Source organism: Corvus hawaiiensis, chromosome 11 (assembly GCF_020740725.1).
Source record: "Corvus hawaiiensis isolate bCorHaw1 chromosome 11, bCorHaw1.pri.cur, whole genome shotgun sequence".
NCBI lineage: Eukaryota > Metazoa > Chordata > Aves > Passeriformes > Corvidae > Corvus > Corvus hawaiiensis.
In genome coordinates this window covers 5,780,790-5,798,017 of record NC_063223.1, presented here as the reverse complement: position 1 = coordinate 5,798,017, position 17,228 = coordinate 5,780,790, and the positions used below count along the sequence as shown (strand labels likewise).

The following is a 17,228-nucleotide window of genomic DNA, read 5'->3' as shown; positions in this document are numbered from 1 at the left end:
CAATGCGTGTTTTTGACTAATAAAAAGGAATTTTAATTCTACAAAGGCTTTTGGAGCCTTTTTTTCTTGACTGAGCAGACCATTAAATTCACCTGACCACAATGAACCTGGGAAGCAGGATTTTTCAGAGCCTAATATTAAAGGAGACTTTCAAGACTTCTTTCACTTTCCTGTAATATTAAATGGATCTCCAAATACTGGACATGATGGAGAGGAAGAACACAATCACAGAGCTTTGCCAATTGATGATAAAGCCTTGCTGGGATTTTGTTTCTAGAAGTACCAACCCCTTTTAGCCAGAAAAGCCCCAGGTATGTAAAACATATCCCAGTGAAACAAAGGGCCTGATGTTTTAGAAATCCTCCACACAATGCAGAGAGAATACATGGAATTTATAAGAATAATGCATCCCTCAGGAGGATTTGCAAGGAACCAGATAAATTACAAGTAACAAGTGTGCCCAAAACTTCAGTTTCCTGCATCTGGAAAGAGGCCCTGGCACAGGGTGCCCAGAGCAGCTGGGGCTGCCCCTGGATCCCTGGCAGTGCCCAAGGCCAGGCTGGACATTGGGGCTTGGAGCAGCCTGGGATGGTGGAAGTTGTCCCTGCCCATGGCAGGGGTGGCACTGGATGAGCTTTAAGGCCCTTTCCAGCCCAAACCATTCTGGGATTCTCTTTAAGTTCATTACCAGTTAAACTTCACAAAAGTAAAGAGTAAATGGGTTTTCCATCAGTGCAACATTAACATTTCTTTTGTGAAAGTAAGAAAACCACATCAGCTCTCTGCTGCCATCCTTGCTTGTATCTCAGCCCCTTTTCACAGGTGCCACTTAACCAGTTCAAATCACTTTGCAATGCTATTTCCCAGGAAGCACAGGAATAAATCAATCCGAGAATGGAATGTCCATTAACACCTTTAATTAGGCTTATTGGACAAGCTGCTGAGCCTTTTGGAAAGGAAAAATGTGGATCTTTACCAATCTAGAATGAAAAGAAATTTGCATTAGAACTACAGGCACTTAACTGTCTGCAGTGCTTATTCTGGGGAATAATGCACTTCAACATTTTTCTGAAAATACAGAGGAACTGCTGATTCCTCTCTCCCTGCTACAGGGAGCCAGGAGCTGGGAGAATATGGCCTTTGTTACAATATTGTAAAGGAACATCAGGACAGAGGAGGCTATTTTCCTTCTCTCCTTATTTTGCTAGGCTACCTGCAGGCAAAAAAATTGTCATTTTTACATCCTGGATGTTGTTGTATGGTCCAGATAAAAACTCCAAGTCTGGTTCTCTAAAAAATGTCACTCTAGACTATTATCTGCTGGACAGAGAACGTCCTCGGACACCAATGGAGTACATCTGTGTCATTAGGGATTTCTAAGTTTAAGACTTACATGCGATTTTTTTTCAGGCTGGAAACACCTACTGTAACAACACCCTAAGTTCCCAAAAAGTTAGCAGGTACCAGGTGAGGAATTAAAGGGATTCAAAGACCCAGATCAGAACTGATGCCTATTCTGCATTAAGTAATCAAGAGTCCGTCTCAGAACAAGCACAGAGTGGAGAAAACTTCAGGTTTAATCCCAAACCTTACCACTATTTTCTATCACTTTCACATCTTTTACTGCTGTGTTTTTATTTTATATCCATAGCTATGCAAAGGTCTGGGAGCCTTTTGTTCTTTCAGGGTGGCCCAGAGGCGCGAGCAGTTAGCTACACAGGTTATCAAAATCTGTAACATCAGGATGTTCAGATGCTGGGGGAAGAGAGGGCGGTGTTAAAACAGCTCAACATGAGGCGGTGGAGCTTTGCAACTTCCTTAAGCTGCTTAACTCCAGATAAGGAGCTTATGCAACTTTCTGAACCCTGGAGAACATTCAGCAAGTTACAGCAAACAGTGCTCAGGTTAACTTACACTTGGGACAGGCACTTCATGAGTCATTCTGCCCTCTTACTGGGGAAAGAAGCAAAAAAAAAAAACCCAAGTCCCCTCCCAAAAAACCATCTGTCCAGGAAAAGTCACGTACAGTTTAGTAGTGGAGATGTTCCATGTTTGTTTTCCTCGATGTTTCCCTTGCATGACTTGGGGAGTGGCACAGTGAGCCCAGCTTCTGAGCCAGAGATTATTTCACATCTCTAAGTGGAGCCTGACTACGAAGAAGCTGCTTTGTGGTACTTCTGAAGCAGAAGAGCTTTAGAGAGGAGTATAAACAACAGCCATTCCAGTCACCAAACAGACCCACTGAGAGCTGTTCAGATTCTCCATCTGAAAATAAACCCATCCACCCACAATGGGCCTACTCAAGGGTATCATGGGCATGATAGGGACAAGGTCAAAGCCTTAAGGGCTTACAGCAGGCTTGATTTAAGTTCCATCGGAGCTGGGAATTGAATGAATAACAAACAGGAGAGAGACACTCCAGTCCTCTTGGCAGTTGCTGAAGAAAATTTGAAAAAAGCTCAGAAAAATCCTTTCTTTCATCTCAGTGCCTTCTGGAGAGGACCCAAATGCCGCCATCACCACTTCCAGTGGTGTCAAACACCCAGCTCAGGGCTCAGCAAACACCACAGGGGCTGGCACCACTCCCCTCTCCAGCCGGGGGCTCCGAGGGCTGTGCTTCTGAAGAGGATGATGTGTTTCTTCATCAAGGTTCAACTTATTCCAGCTGTTTTGTAGGAGGACAGATCTGCAGAACAACTTTCCAGTCTCCAAGTGCACCTGATGAAATACTGGAACCTTCTCATCTCTGGATTTTAGTGTGTGAACCACATTTATGTGGGGGGGAAGAACCTGCTACAGAACAAAGTGCCAAGCAAAATCCACAATCTCTTATTCCTGGAGAAGAGTGGATGAAACTCTACTTATCCTTCATTAAACAGTCGCAGAAGAGCAGCACTCTGAGATATAACACCTCTTCTGTTTACATTTTAAGCTTATCAAGGAAAAGAGATGCTCAAGGAGACTATAAACTACAGCTTTTAAAGCATTAGAAACACAGCTCTTTGCCAGGGCCACAGCAATTTTTATTTTCTTCAGCAATACAATAACAAAAATAGTCAATGTGAGATTCAGAATCAAATAGCTACAAAAATTACAGTGAGAAATTGAAAAACTGCAAGATCTATAAACAGATTAAGCTCCACAACTAAAAGGAAAACTACCATGTGTATGCAACCACTTCAAGAACTGTATTTGATTCTACAAATAGTTTGCCAGTCCTCTGTAAGGCTTCATTGCTTTTTCCACTATAATTTCAACAGGATTTTTCGACCAGGAAAGATGCGAGATAATCAATGAGAGGAGGAATAGTGCTGTGGGAGAATGCAGCCCCTCAAAAACCGGGCAGAAGAGGAAAATAACTCTGGTTTAGATTAATTTAGCTCCTTCCAAGACAAAAGCTAACTCCTGTTTAGTCAAGAGTAGAAAACAGACAAGCCAGTGCCCAAGAATGGGAAAGGGTTACACATGAGCAGCTGCTGCTCCTCATCTTGTCAAGAAGGAAAAAAACCCATTCAAGTGCATTTCCCCTGCAGCCAGGCAGCGATGGCACAGAGCTCCTGGGGGCTGTGAGCAGCAGCCCTGGGCTAAGACAGGTCCAGGTAAACTGGAACTCAGCTCTGACACACGAAACTGAAGTTTACAGCATGAATTTAGTCAGCCAACTTCCAGCACTTTTAGCAAGGAGACATTTGGGCAAGTAAACATAAGCACATCTTCCTTCTTTTAGGATCAATGGTGAGATCTTGAGTCTAAGACAACAAAACATTTTCTGTGGGGTAGAAAGCTCAACGTGCAGACAGCTGTTTTTCATACACCACTGACACACACACACAAACACAACAGCTCTGTAACATCAATAAATCTTTATCCAGAGAAGGTGCACACTGCTAAAAACATGCACTTCAATGCCCAAACTGTGCAGATGAAGGACTGATTAAGGAAATTTTGGGTCTTCTACTGATCTTAACAATGGAAAGGAATGCACCCATGTCAGTGTAGATACTAATGGCTCTTCACCCTGTTTCTTTAGAGCATTTGTTTTTAAAAAGTGAAACAAACACGTGTCATTGTTACTGTTTCATTGTCCAGCAGCCTGATCCTTGAGCACACAAACTTCAGAGGTAAAGAGGGCCTGGTGGTCAAGCAGTGACCTGGCAGCAATGCTACCACTTACCCCCTGCTTTATAAATGACCCTGGGAAAGCAAACATGCACATAACAGCCTTTTCTTTTTATTGCCATTTACATCTTACACCAACCAACACACTGGGCTGAGACGTTAAATAAATAACCCAGGGTGCTGCAGAGAGCTTTCCTCCCACTCTGCTTTGCCCACACAACAACCTGCACCACACTTGAAGCAGCAGGCACCAAAAATTTCCTGTTAAACGAAGAAAAAGTCATTGCAGGAAACCGCTGATATTTTAGTCAGGAGCTTTTGATGTAAAAGCTGCTCCACCCAGGACCACCAAGGGCTCCTACCTGCTCCAGCATCTCTTAAAAATCAAGTATCTCCCCCACTCACTCTGGCAAAACCAGACCCTGTTTTCGTGGGTTTAGAAACCAACTATCCTCAAGTAGCAGGACAGATGGACAGGCAGGACAGACACACCCAGGTGACTGCAATGAGCTTTAGGAAGAGAGGATAAAATCAAAACATTTTGCAATATCCAGGGAAATAAACGGTGGTTTCTGCATCAACCAAACCGGTTGAATTTCCTGGTTTCTCCCTACGAAACGCCTCACAGCAATATGTCATTAAAACAGTATTTTTCATCTTGCACATTTTACCAGGAACGTGAAGAGATGCCAACTTCAACAAATGGAATGTCTTCAAATGCAGAGACGCGTGATCCTTCTGCAAATGAACTATGAAAATCTGTATGCTTGCAAGCTAAACAGAATTTATCATTTACTGATCCACCCTGAATTGGATTAGACAGGAATTGCTCCTTATGTAGTCAAGTACTGGAGTACACTGGAAATTACTGTCCTGACCTCAGCACAAGCAAAAGTGATGCTGGACATGCTTCACATTAAGCCAGACTGTGGAAAGCCAGTTGATTTTCCCCACCAGTTTACTCCAACGAGAGGTTTACAGCTCCAAACAGCTGTAATTTATTATATTTTAGATTTCACAAAAGGCCTGAACATGTTGAGCAGTACTACTCCTCAGAATTGTCAAGGCCTATTCAAGTGAAATATGCTTCCCACATCAGGAACATGGCACTGTGATTTCAGCAGTGCTAGAAAGGCAGTAGGATTTTTTTTTTAATGAGTCAGTACACAAAAAACAGGAATAGTGGGAGGAGCATTTTTAGAATAGTTAATACCAGGGTAGCTCATTACTACTTATAGTGTTAGTGGCAAAGAAATCTGGATTTAACCATAAAATTTCAACGAGGCTCAAACCACTCCTTTGAAACTACAGTAAAATTCAGGATTTCTCGCTTCTCTGTTAAAGCTGAATGTACAAGTGTGTCTTTCCTCAACCATATAGCTCAAAACCAAAGGAACAGGATATAGGAATGGATCTATAGGAATAAGCAGGAGACCTGCCCATACCTGTGCCTCTTCCAGTGCTGTGTCCATCATCCCTCGCTCCAGCAGAACAGGTTCAGACTCCACAGCTTCCCTAGCACTACTCAAGTCACTTACTACGGTTAAAAACTGCTTTATTTAGTTTTCTTCATTTAAACCCGGTGTGGAGGGACTAATCTGTAACAGCTGAAGCAGTTTAGCCATTCTGGACTCCTTCTGCAAAGAAGCTGGGATCAGCAAAGCAGAGGCAGGTGCTCACACACCTGGTGAGGGGCAGTGCAGCAGCCCTGCTCCACCCTCAGCTGGTGGAATTGCAGCGTATCAGGGAGCACACGGCTCCCCAGGATCTCAGGGAGGTTGGTGGTGCTGTCTTTTAAGTCAGATTTCACTTGCAAAAGGATTTTTTAAGCTCCTTCCTGCTCACACCTATTCATTCGCTCCTTGCCATCATGTCTGTCTTCCCCCTCAAACTGCAGCTCCGAAATGCACGATTTGGATTTTCCAGCAACCAAGAACTGGCTGACAAAGAGAACCCTCCCAGCCAAGTCTGGTCATCCCCGTTTTTCTCTTCCTATTACCACTCACTCCAAAGCCTTTTACAGCCCACAACTCATTTTCTGGGGGTCCCCACCCTGGCAGCTCCGCACTCCCAGCTTTAAGCACTTCATGATAAAGTTTAAGCACACAGATAAAGTTCCTCCTGTGTGCAACCAGGATTAAGAAAACACCAAAACACATGTCCAGCTTTCAAATCCTGGCTGTTTGCATTAAATGAGTTTCTCCAGAAGAGCACGAGCTGCAGGTGGCATTGTCCAGGGCTAAACACAACTTCAGTAGCTCCCACTGCTGCTTCCCTCAGCTGAAATGCAACACCTTTGCCAGTTTATTACTCTTTATCTTGCTCAACACATATTTTTCAAGAGAAAGATATCTGGATGTTTTAATTTAGGAAAAATTCCCACATCAGCTCCGCCAAATGTATTACTTGTTTTAAGGAATATTATTATACTTTATTACATCTAAAAAGTGGAACTTCAGGGGTACAAGACTAACTGCTCCTTCAAAATAAAGCCAATGCCATATATAAACACTATGACCCACATTTCAACTGGTATTTTCTCAGACCAAATTTCAACATGCAGATTTTAACTTTACACTAAGAAAATACCAACTAGCTCCATTATTTCATCAGCTGCCCACCACCTTTAGTCTTCAAATACAAGACTAAGAATCCATAAGATTTTTGAACTCCTGCCACTTCCCCTCACTTTGTATTAAGTCTTTTCTTTGTATTAGACAGCACATTAAAACAATAAATCTATATATAGTAAATTTCAGCTGACTGTAGTCAAAGCTTTTTTTCCCCCCTTCCCACTTTTATTACCTCAAAAGTGCTCTCCTGGATACACTTTTGTTTAAAAGGCCATCAACTTTGATCTGGTTTTCATCTGTCTCAGTGGACAAGAGAACTTCTGTGTGGCTTTTTGAGCACTGAATCAGAAAAGCACTTCTCAGCTTATGCAAACCTGCAGCCTTTACCTAATCCTTTCCTGGCTGAGGCACATTACAAGGTATCACTGATAATTATTTAATTTTTTCCTGTAGCTCATTTTTCTACGCATCCTATAAAATGTGGATCATCAAATCTCCACTCAAAAGTTTGGGCTACAATTCTAAATAGCTTCACTAAATCAAAGGTGGAGATGTTGGCACAGGAGAGAACTACAGCTCTTCCAATTTCATTCTTCTGCACTCCAGTTGTTTTTCAGTGGGATAATCACTGACTGAACTATCCCTGGTTTGGTTGAAAGAGGGAAACTTCAGCTGTAGAGTTACAAAACAAAATAAACAAAAATACCTGAGAAAAGAATTGCTGTCACTGCAGATAAATTTTAAGGACAGCAGCAAGAGAGCACCAAGGCAAGTGCATTTCCAGAGCCAGTTTCTGTGGCACATTTTGAAAAACCAAAACATTAAGTTCCTAAGCTTCTTCAAAGAGTTGATTTCAGAGTATGTTGCCATTCAAGTCATCTTGACATCACCCATGCACAACATGAGCTCAAGCAACGCTTTCATCATACAAGTCCCTTGAAAAAATCATTTCTCATCACTTGCACCTTCAGTAGTGTTCAACCTCAATGCGTGCATGCATCCCAGGGGACTCTAATCCAGTGTTCCCTGGTTTCCAAATATGAACTGGGAGGTTCTGTATTTGATAGCACAAGACTGACCTAGCCCCAAGCTGAGCCCCAAGGAGGATGAAAACTGATACACACAAAAATTACAGATGAACAAACTTCCCATTTTCCTTGATTTTCTAGTAAACCAAGACCAGGCTTGTAATTATTTCTCAAGTCATCCAAAGTCAGGAGGGATACTCACCTCCAGTCCCAGTCATTCCTCATCACTAATAACTTCCCTCTCCCTGCAGGCTTGCTGGCTCCTCAGACACAGCCTCACACCGCTGTAAATACACAAAAAATCTTGTTTGCAGACTGCTGTTAATCTGTGTCTTCTGGTATCAAAGTAAATCCTGATAATCACTTCCATACATATAAAACCACTGGCTTATGTCACTTGTAAGACTCAGCCTCTTCCAGGAAGAACAGTAAAAAGATTGAATCTGTTTGCAGAAACCTCCTGTTGCTGTATCACAACAACATTAAGATGTTCTTGTGGTATTGCAATGGGAAAATTCCCACAAGAAACACCACAAGAACATAAACATAAACAACATCAAAGACAGCGAGGCTTGCTCAGAAAAAACAACCAACCAAAACCACCGCCCCTGCACAAGTGGCTGGAAGCATTTGTTTGTGGGTGGAAACTCCAAGAGAAGCATAATAGGAAAGTGACAGGAAAATACGGCATCGCTCCTTAGCTACGGTGACGTGATCTTCAGGAATTTAAAGAACACGTTGTTTAGGTAGGTCCATATATCACATCCAGCTCGAGGATTTGCAGGGTGCACAGCCAGCTGGATGCACGCTCGGATTTCTGGACAGGACCCCAACTTAGGTCACCAGCACTGGAGCTGAGTGAGTGCCAGGGCTACAGGAGTCACGAACCAGAGCTTGCCACCACCCCACAGCAGCTCCAGACCACAAAAATTCCAGTGGTTTAACTTCCTTAACACAGAAAAAAACCAAGTTTCAGATCAGCTAGACAACCTCTACCTGTTCTACTCACTGAGGTGCCATCCACAAAACCCACTCGGGGAAAACCCCATAGCCACTGCCATTGCCAGCTTGCAGATCCTGTGCTCCGAGCAGCAGCTCCCACTGCTTTATTCCCAGAAAACACCACTGCTTCCAGCTCCAAGCCTGCAGCTCATCCCCTGCAGTGCAAGGCAGCGCCAAAAGTAAGGGAGAACAGCAGAAGTACCGTGCATGCTGTGGGAGCCCTGAGAAACAGGGAAGAGCCAGCGTGGCAGGACGGAGCTCCCAGCACTCTGCAGCCCCAACACCAACTCGGCAGCATTTTGGCAAGAACTAAACACCTTCACCAAAGCATTTCCCTCAAATGCTTTCACAAATGCATTTGCCAGATTACTATGGAAAGTCTCTTGCATAATAAACAACTTTCTGGAACAATTCCACATGGGGTATCAACACACTTCCAGTGTCTGCAAGTTCAGCACTTCCATTCCTGATTTTAGTATTTTGTTCAAAACTTCCCATACACATTTTAAAAATACATCACTGAACAAGCGTGGCATGCAGCTTAAGCTACAGTTCAAGTTTCTCTCGCAAAATACAGCAGTCAATACTTTGGAGAGTTTCTTGTCCTTCATAAGGTCTTGGTTTTTCTTTTTGCACCCACAATAAAAACACTGACATTCTTTCCGTAAAACAAGCACTTTGAGGACAGCTAAAAATCAGTATTGATTCTGTGCGTGTGTCAGCGGCACCAGTAAGGTAATCCTGACTAACCAGTTCCCACCCAAGGCTATTGCTGGATCGTTTCCCATCAGGAACGGGCTGATCTCCTTCCGACACATTCAACAAAATGGTGCTTGGATTTAGGTCAATCACAGCCAGGCACCACGCTGGCTAGGCAACAAGGTCACACATCACAATACTGGGGACATCAGCAGCTCGCACCCAGCAAGGTGTGAACCATGAAAATAAAGTTGCAAGAGGGAAGGCAGATCGGTGGTTAGAGGATGAACAGCAGAGCAGGCGAACTCTGCAGAGGCGGCTGCGGAGAGCGGAGGCAGCGGCTGTGCCAGACACCGAGGCACCGCTGAAACTTCGCGGCCAGCTCGGTCTGCTCTCCCCGGGCTGAGGGAAAGTTCCGCGTTCGCCAGGATTTGGTCAAACCTGAGCGGCCGCGAGGGACGTGCAGAAAGAGCGATATTATCATTCGAGAGGAAAAGGAAAAAGCTTTTCAACAAGGCTTCACCGGCGTGGTGCGGGGGTTGTTTTAAACCAACACGCCAGATCCCCACCGACACTGGAGCTGGGGGCGAGCTCCCGTACGCGCCTTCTCGCATTTGAGACAATCAGCACTTAATTAAAAGCTAAAGGCAGAGCCGCCCAGCTTTAGAACTTGAGCAACTCCAGTCTCACTTAGAACAATTCTGGGGGTGGAAAAGCCCAGACCCCGTGCAAACGCTCAGCCGTCCGCAGCCGCACGCTCCGGCGCCGCCGAACCCGGGGCGCATCCCCAGCCCCCGGGGGAGCCCTCGCCCCGGGGACGGGCGGTCTGGGGGGAAACAACAGCTCCGTGCAGGCAAGCGAGGAGCCTCGCAAATGCCATCAGCGAGGATCACGCAGGCGGGCAGCGGCACGTACCGAGCGCCCGTGCTTGGAGCTGCATCCCCCGAGCCCGGCAGGGACTCTGCCGCGGCACCGCCGCCACCCGCCCGGAGCCGTCTCCGTGTCCCCGGTGCCCTCCCCCAGCCCGGCTCCAGCGCTCCGTCCCTCCCGAGAGATGCGGGGGGCTCAGCGCTCCCCTTTGCCGCTGCCCAACTTTGTTCCCCGAAGTTGCCCACCTGCAACCGAGCCGTTCCAGCCGCCGCAGCGCTGCCCTTCCCCGCGGAGCCAGCGCCGTAGTCCTGCGGCTCCCGGCGCCTCTTCTGGAGCGGCACTGGCCTCGCTCCCGGCGGCGGGGCGGGCCCGGCGCGATCTCCCGCCCACCGCTCCTCACCGCTCCTCACCGCCCCGGGGCTGTACAGCCCCGCCCAGCCCAGCCCGGCACAGCCTCTCCGGGCACAGCAGGCCCTGCTGGCGCCGGGGATGCTCCGCCGGCGGCGGCGGCGGTTCCCCCGGGAGCCCCGCTGGACCCACCTGCGGAGGGTGGATGCGCTCCCGGGGCTGCTGCGGAAAGTTGAGGCGTTATGGCTTAAATAAAAACTCCATCTCGTTTCTGGGCTGGAAGCCCAGGGAAAGAGTCAGGTTCACGTAGGTCGCTGTGCAGGAGCCGGATGGAGGTTTTATTGGATCTGGCTCTGGCTGATCACAGCATCAGAGCTGTGTGATGTAATTAAGACTGAGCAGAATTCCTTTAAGTCCCTTTTTTTTTTTTTTTAGCAGGTAGTACTAAGATTCCTGAAACCTCTATTATCATTTCAGCATCCCAAAACACAGTGAAGTGTGTGTTATTAGAAGTGTGCATTAGCTCCCTGTGCCTCAGTTGAAGCCGAATTTTGCCAAGGATGATTTTGATTTCAGAGCCACAGTGGAGTGTTGATGTAAGAGAGTCAATCAGCACCACAGAATCGCCTGCGTGGAAAGGGACCTTAAAATTCATCCAGTGTCACACCTGCCATGGACAGGGACACCTTCCACTATCCCAGGCTGCTCCAAGCCCAGTCCAACCTGGCCTTGGACACTGCCAGGGATCCAGGAGCAGCCCCAGCTGCTCTGGGCACCCTGTGCCAGGGCCTCCCCACCCTAACTGGGAAGAATTCCTTCCCAATATCCCATCTAACCCTGCCCTCTATCAGTTTGAAGCCATTCCCTTGTCCTGTCACTCCATCCCTTGTCTCAAGTCTCTCTCCATCTTTCCTGCAGCTCCTTCAGGCCCTGGAAGGCCACAGTGAGGTCACCCCAGAGCTTCTCCTCTCCAGGCTGAACAATCCCAGCTCTCCCAGCCTTTCCTCCCAGCAGAGCTGCTCCATCCCTCTGATCATCCTGCTGCATCCTCTGGTCTTGCTCCAACAGCTCCAGGTTCTTCCTTTGCTGGGACCTCGCCAGAAAGGAGAAAGGACTTGATGGCTGTCCTCTTGTACACAGAGGAATTTTGGAAAGGGTGGTGATACTTTGTGCTCATGGCATAAGGAGGAAGGACATGAGGAAAACTGTTTGCTTCTTCAGCGAGTAAGATTTAAGTCACTGCCACCTCCATTTCCCTTTCTGTCCAGTTTTGTCATGAATTATTGAAATGTGCCAGCTGAGAAACAATGACATCTCCTCTGGGGATAGTAGAGACTTGACACAGCATCTGTTGACCCAGACTCAGTGTAGGAGCCCTGACCTGAAGAGATGTCCTTAGTTTTCCATGCATGTGTGAGTCCGTAATTAAGGAATGTCCAGCACTGAAGTGTAACCACTTCTGTAATGAAATGTGGCACTGGTCTGAGGAAGGGATGTCAAAAAATAAATTATCTCGGGAAAACAAGATGCATTTTTAATTGGCAGAGTGTGATCAAATAGGACTTGTAGGGATGATAGAATTACAGGGATTTAATGAGTTCCCATGAACTGAGCACTGAGATTTGTACCAGTGAGGTTCAGCTCAGCCCTGGCACGGAGCAGGAAGGTGCACTCAGCCTGTTTGGAGCTGATGTAGCACAGTATGGTAACTCCACCATATCTCTGAAACTCCACTTTGGGCTTTTGCCTAGAAGATAATATTAACTTTCAGTTTTTATTGCACAAAGCCTTAGCTTGGACTGGGGTCAAGCCTTAGTTCCACAGCAAGCTCCAGCTCAAGTAGGATGGTGGTGGCTGTGAACTCCTCTGTGGGGCAGAGACTGAGCACAGGCCCAGGAGCAAACCCCGAATACAGATTTGGCTTCCTCAGAGCTCTGCTGGTCACGTATTCACAACACCCAGACTCGCTTGGGCTCATGAGAGCTGACAAGGTCAGGGAGCTGTGGCACAGCTCTCCACATGGAAATATCAGCTGTAGCTGTGCGAGGCCAGCATGAGAAGGATGGCCTGTATTTTTATGCTTGACCGACCACAGAGGCTGTTCAAATTTTGAAAATGCATCCTGCAGCTTGCCTTCCTTGGTGTCTTTTGTCACCTCCAGCCCAGCCCGATCTTTGGACTCCTTTGGCCAACTAATACATTTTTTCAATTTCAGTTAAGTCAAGGACTTCAGATTCCTATCATAGGTATCAAGTTAGGCCACATAAAAGATGCTTTTATTTTAAGTTTGTCAGAGAGGCACTTTATGAGATTGTGAGGTTGAAAGACTCTAATCTTGGAGATGACAAGTTAAAAAGGACAAAACCCACTCTTCCTCTCACCTATTTTCCAGCAACCCGGGCATGCAGAAATAGTGGGTTCGTAAGTGCTTTTCCTGTATTCATTTCAGAAAACACAGCAAAGCTGCAGTATCACCATGTACTTACTGGAGGGAAGCAATTTGCAGACAGTGAATTCTCTGAGGTTACCTGGAATGTTTTCACACAGTCCCTGAGCCTGTGCTTCCCTTCTGCCATCTGGGGCTTCGGAACCCACTGCAATGTTCACATTCAATAATAACAACTTAATTGCCAGTCTCATGCTCCTTCCAGCTAATGATTTTTTTTCATTTCCACTTGTCATTCAGACATCACTGTCGACAGGTCTCTGAAATGATATGTGAAGAACAGCAACGCTTCTACTTGAGTGCTGTCTAATTAATGCTTCCTAAGAATCAAAGTGGGAAAAACCCCAGGCTTTAATTTATGAGCACAGGGGTAAGCAGGTACATGAAGATCATATTTAAACTTAATTTGTTTTGAAGACTCGGCTTAACCCTGTCCATCCTGATGGCAGCTGGTGTAGACCACAATTACCAACTTGCTCCTATGAACTGCACCCCCTCACTGCTCTCTGCCAGAGTTGCTATATCCACTGCCAAGCAATTTTTCCATGTTCACCTTTTAACCAGATGGATTGCCCGCATAACTTTTGTGCCCTGCTTTGACAAACCTCGTTTTTCAAGTTTTAGGTAGGAATTTAGCCACCACAGTCTTAGATATGCCGTAAATTCCTCCAGAAAAAAAATCTCTCAGCTGCTTTAGCTTTCGGAGAGTTTCTCTTACCACTGGCAGAAATACCAGGTAACTCACCTCAAGCTTAAGCTGAACTTGTTTTGTAAAACACCCTCTGGGACATTGCCAAAGTGGGGCCTTGTCAATGGGGCTCAATGGACCATTAGTCTGGTCTTAACATTGACAATCACTATCAGTTTCTTCTCAATTAACTGAAACAGCCACTAGAAAGTAGAATATTAAAAGTAAATTAAGAAACAGTTGAAAATTTAGTTTTCTGTCTTTCTAGGTGTAAAAGTTACAGCAGCCCACCTTTTCCAATCACACTTTCAGGCATAATAGTGTCAATGGCAAAAATAATATGGACAAAATATAGAATGCTTTGGGTAGGAAATTGACTCCTTCCGGTTATACTTAGGGGATTCTTATTTAAAGATAAGTGCTTAATGTAAATTTAATCTTTGTGATTTTTAAGAGACGCTTCCCTCCTTAAGCTGACACTGATACCAACTAATCTGAGGCCTTGATCTGCAGGCCCAGTTAAGAGATTGTGCATTTCTCTCAAGATCGAGGTCAGCTGTAAGAACTTGTTTGGGTTTTCTGGAATAGCTGTATCAATGTATGTACAAGCCAAGCCAGTTCCCCAAAGCACGGGGACATTCCTTGGTGTGGTGGTGCCACAGGAAAAGCTGCAGTTACTCCCATGCCTCATCCATGGTCACCAACACTGACCCCAACATCAGCCACGCTCCTCGTGCTGTATTTTGTCCCCATGTTGGATAATCCTGCTCTCCACAGGCCTGGGAGCCTTTGTCTTAAAATAATTCTCTTCTCAGTAGCAGCCAGCACAGCTCTGGTCCAATTTCCCTGCAGTCAATGGTAACACTTCTTTTGGCATCAAACCCAATTGATTAAATCACCAAGCATTTTGAAATTCCCATTTCATTGCCTCCATGAGCTGCTGCTCGTGCTTATAAATGGAGAGTGCAACTGGTGTTGGGAGCAGGAGGAGGGAAGGGCGGGCAGGGGGAGGCTAGTGAGAGGCCCTGTCTGTAGGAAGGAAAGGAATTCTGTGGCTGGATTAAAGTGCAGCACTAGAAACCTCGCTTTGCCCCGACACAGAGCCTGCATTAAGGGTTTGCACCTCTGTAATAACCCCAGCACTGGTGTTCTGTGGATGCAAATGTCCTTAATGCAGGCAGGACCTGCAGCAGGCCGCAGCGACTATTCCAAAACCCATAAAAGAAAGTGGATTATGTGCAATTGTGCTGGAGAGCGTCGCACAGAAAGAAAATGGTAATAGGAAGGTTAAGTGCCCAGCGAGTGCAAACTGATATACAATATCTTGAAATCACAGAGAAGGAAAATTAAAATGGGGAAATGATTTCGCGTATAGGTAGATGGAGGCATAAAAGCAATCTATGAAGTCTGGGAGGGAGAGCAATGAGAGGGGTGCTGTCAGATGTGCAGCCTTTTGCCCATTAGAAAGAAGTGATTGAAGGCTAATTCCAATAAACAGGCAATTTTAGTTTTGTCATGATTTCAGGGGGATTTTTTTTGACTCTGCTTTTGTGTGTCACTGAAATATTTGTGTATTAATAGCTGCTCATTTTAATAGTATTACAGTAATTTGAACATCTGCAGCTACCAGGCATTAAAATACGATCACTCCCCTATATTTCAAGTTATTTTTGCAGTACTGCTGCCTGATTTTGTCACATCCATTAAAATGCAAGGGATCAGTTCTTATCATTACCTAATAACTGGCAACCTTGAGCTGAAGTGTTGAGCAGGAACCAGCCTGATGCCCGGAGGCCTGGCCAGCAATTCAGTGGAAGGCAAAGAGATTTTATGGCTGCCCTGGAAGCTGAATGATGGGCTGTGTAACTTTCCTAATCAAATACAATTAAACACAAAATTATATTCCCACCACCCCTGTCATCCTTTGTTCCAACAAATTGCCTGATGTACTATTCAAGTTTGCTACATGTGGAACATTTTTAAATGAGAGGTTTTAATTCTATCAAAAGCTCAGCTTAGTTTATTAAAGAAATGAGATATTTTGTTTAGAGTACTGAGGAGCTCTCACAGGGCAGGAAGCTCTCTCTGGAGGAGAAATTACTCCTCTCCTGGGCTCAAACTGACTTTTGAGGAGGTCAACCCACAGAGGATAAATGAATCGAAAAAATGACTGTGAATTTGCTGTTCAGGGGGTGAAGGCAGAAAGCAAAGCATAGGCAGCCATTGCCAGTAAAATGTGGTTAGGAAATATTCGACCAGCAAAGAAATACTCCTTAAGAGTGCTCTGAAATGTGATCACTGGCACCATCATGCTGAGGAGGAGAGGAGGAAACAGCAGCTATTCCTCCTTCCCTTCTTAGACTCACAGGGATTTTTCACTCTACTCAAAAGAGTTTAACCCATATTTTTGAAGTGATTTCTATAATGGGGCAATATTTGCTTGCAAATGTGATGCAGGATTTTAGTCTTTCCCAAAGCTTTTCTCTCTAGCTGGGGAATTCATGGCAGCCAACACCCAAACATCAGGAACTCTCTTCATCCCTTCAGCCTTCAGCTGTTTCTTACACAGCACCTTCCATGCAGCCAAGGAGTAATTCTGTGTGTGGAACTTTAAAAATCATCTGACACTTTAAATGTTAATATAATAAAGTAGGTTCAGGCTTCAGCATTATGCAGTTTCATTCATGAGTTAGCTCAGGCAACCCAAACATGTCTGAGGGGAAGAGAAGGTAAATGCATTTAATCCTTTGCCAGCAGGATCAGATGCAGCCAGATAAAACAAGGAGCATAAATAACAGTGACCTGGAAAGAAACAAAATGAAAACCAGCCTACCTGAGAGATAAACAAGGCAAAAAGGGCCCCGGAAGCTTGGATTTGGTGAAGGATTTCAGCCACTATTTACATTTGTCTCCATGAAAACACAGGCCTTAATTCCTGTCCAGGTTAAGGATACTTCCCTAAATCAAATATTAATAATTTTGAGATCTATAAATACCCTGATGGGAACAGTGTGCATCAGTAATGAATACAAACGACCCTGTGCAAATGTCTTGGAGCAGGAAAAATAAGGAAAACAGCATGTCAGTGACCTCCAGCCAGAATGTTCCTGCAGCTCAGCGTGGGGGCACTTGTGAACCTTAACATATTGAAAGCAGACTTTAAAATACTTGGAGAATGTTAAAATAAAAGGAAGATTCTAAGAGCATTCAAGCTGATAATAGGATATATTATTTTCCCAGTCCCTGCTGTGGATCCTTCTTGTGCCCCTCTCCCGAACACCAATTCCATCCATGGCTGGCAATTTTCCACGTTCTTCAGTAATTCTGCCAAACTTTCCTTTACAGCAGAGTGCTGGTTGGCTGGAAGATAACATCTCTAATTTCAGCATTAGAATCAATCCAGTATCAGATTTTCTACTCACTGAAACCCTGCACGGAGCTGGCTCCAAAATTTT

General features: G+C 45.3%; 1 protein-coding gene across 2 annotated transcripts in view; it reads right to left on the bottom strand.

The window, feature by feature from the left end:
* LOC125331426 (contactin-3-like) overlaps window positions 1-10,668 on the bottom strand; it is a 96,589-nt gene extending 85,921 nt beyond the window's left edge. Inside the window, exons 1-2 of one of the 2 annotated variants that reach the window (XM_048315387.1) lie at window positions 10,537-10,668; window positions 7,923-8,004 (exon numbers count right to left, since the gene is read on the bottom strand). The gene's annotated coding sequence lies outside the window, so the exon portion shown is untranslated. The remainder of the gene's footprint in view (window positions 1-7,922; window positions 8,005-10,536) is intronic. The other variant, XM_048315386.1, reaches the window with a different exon arrangement.
* Window positions 10,669-17,228: the final 6,560 nt, after the last annotated feature.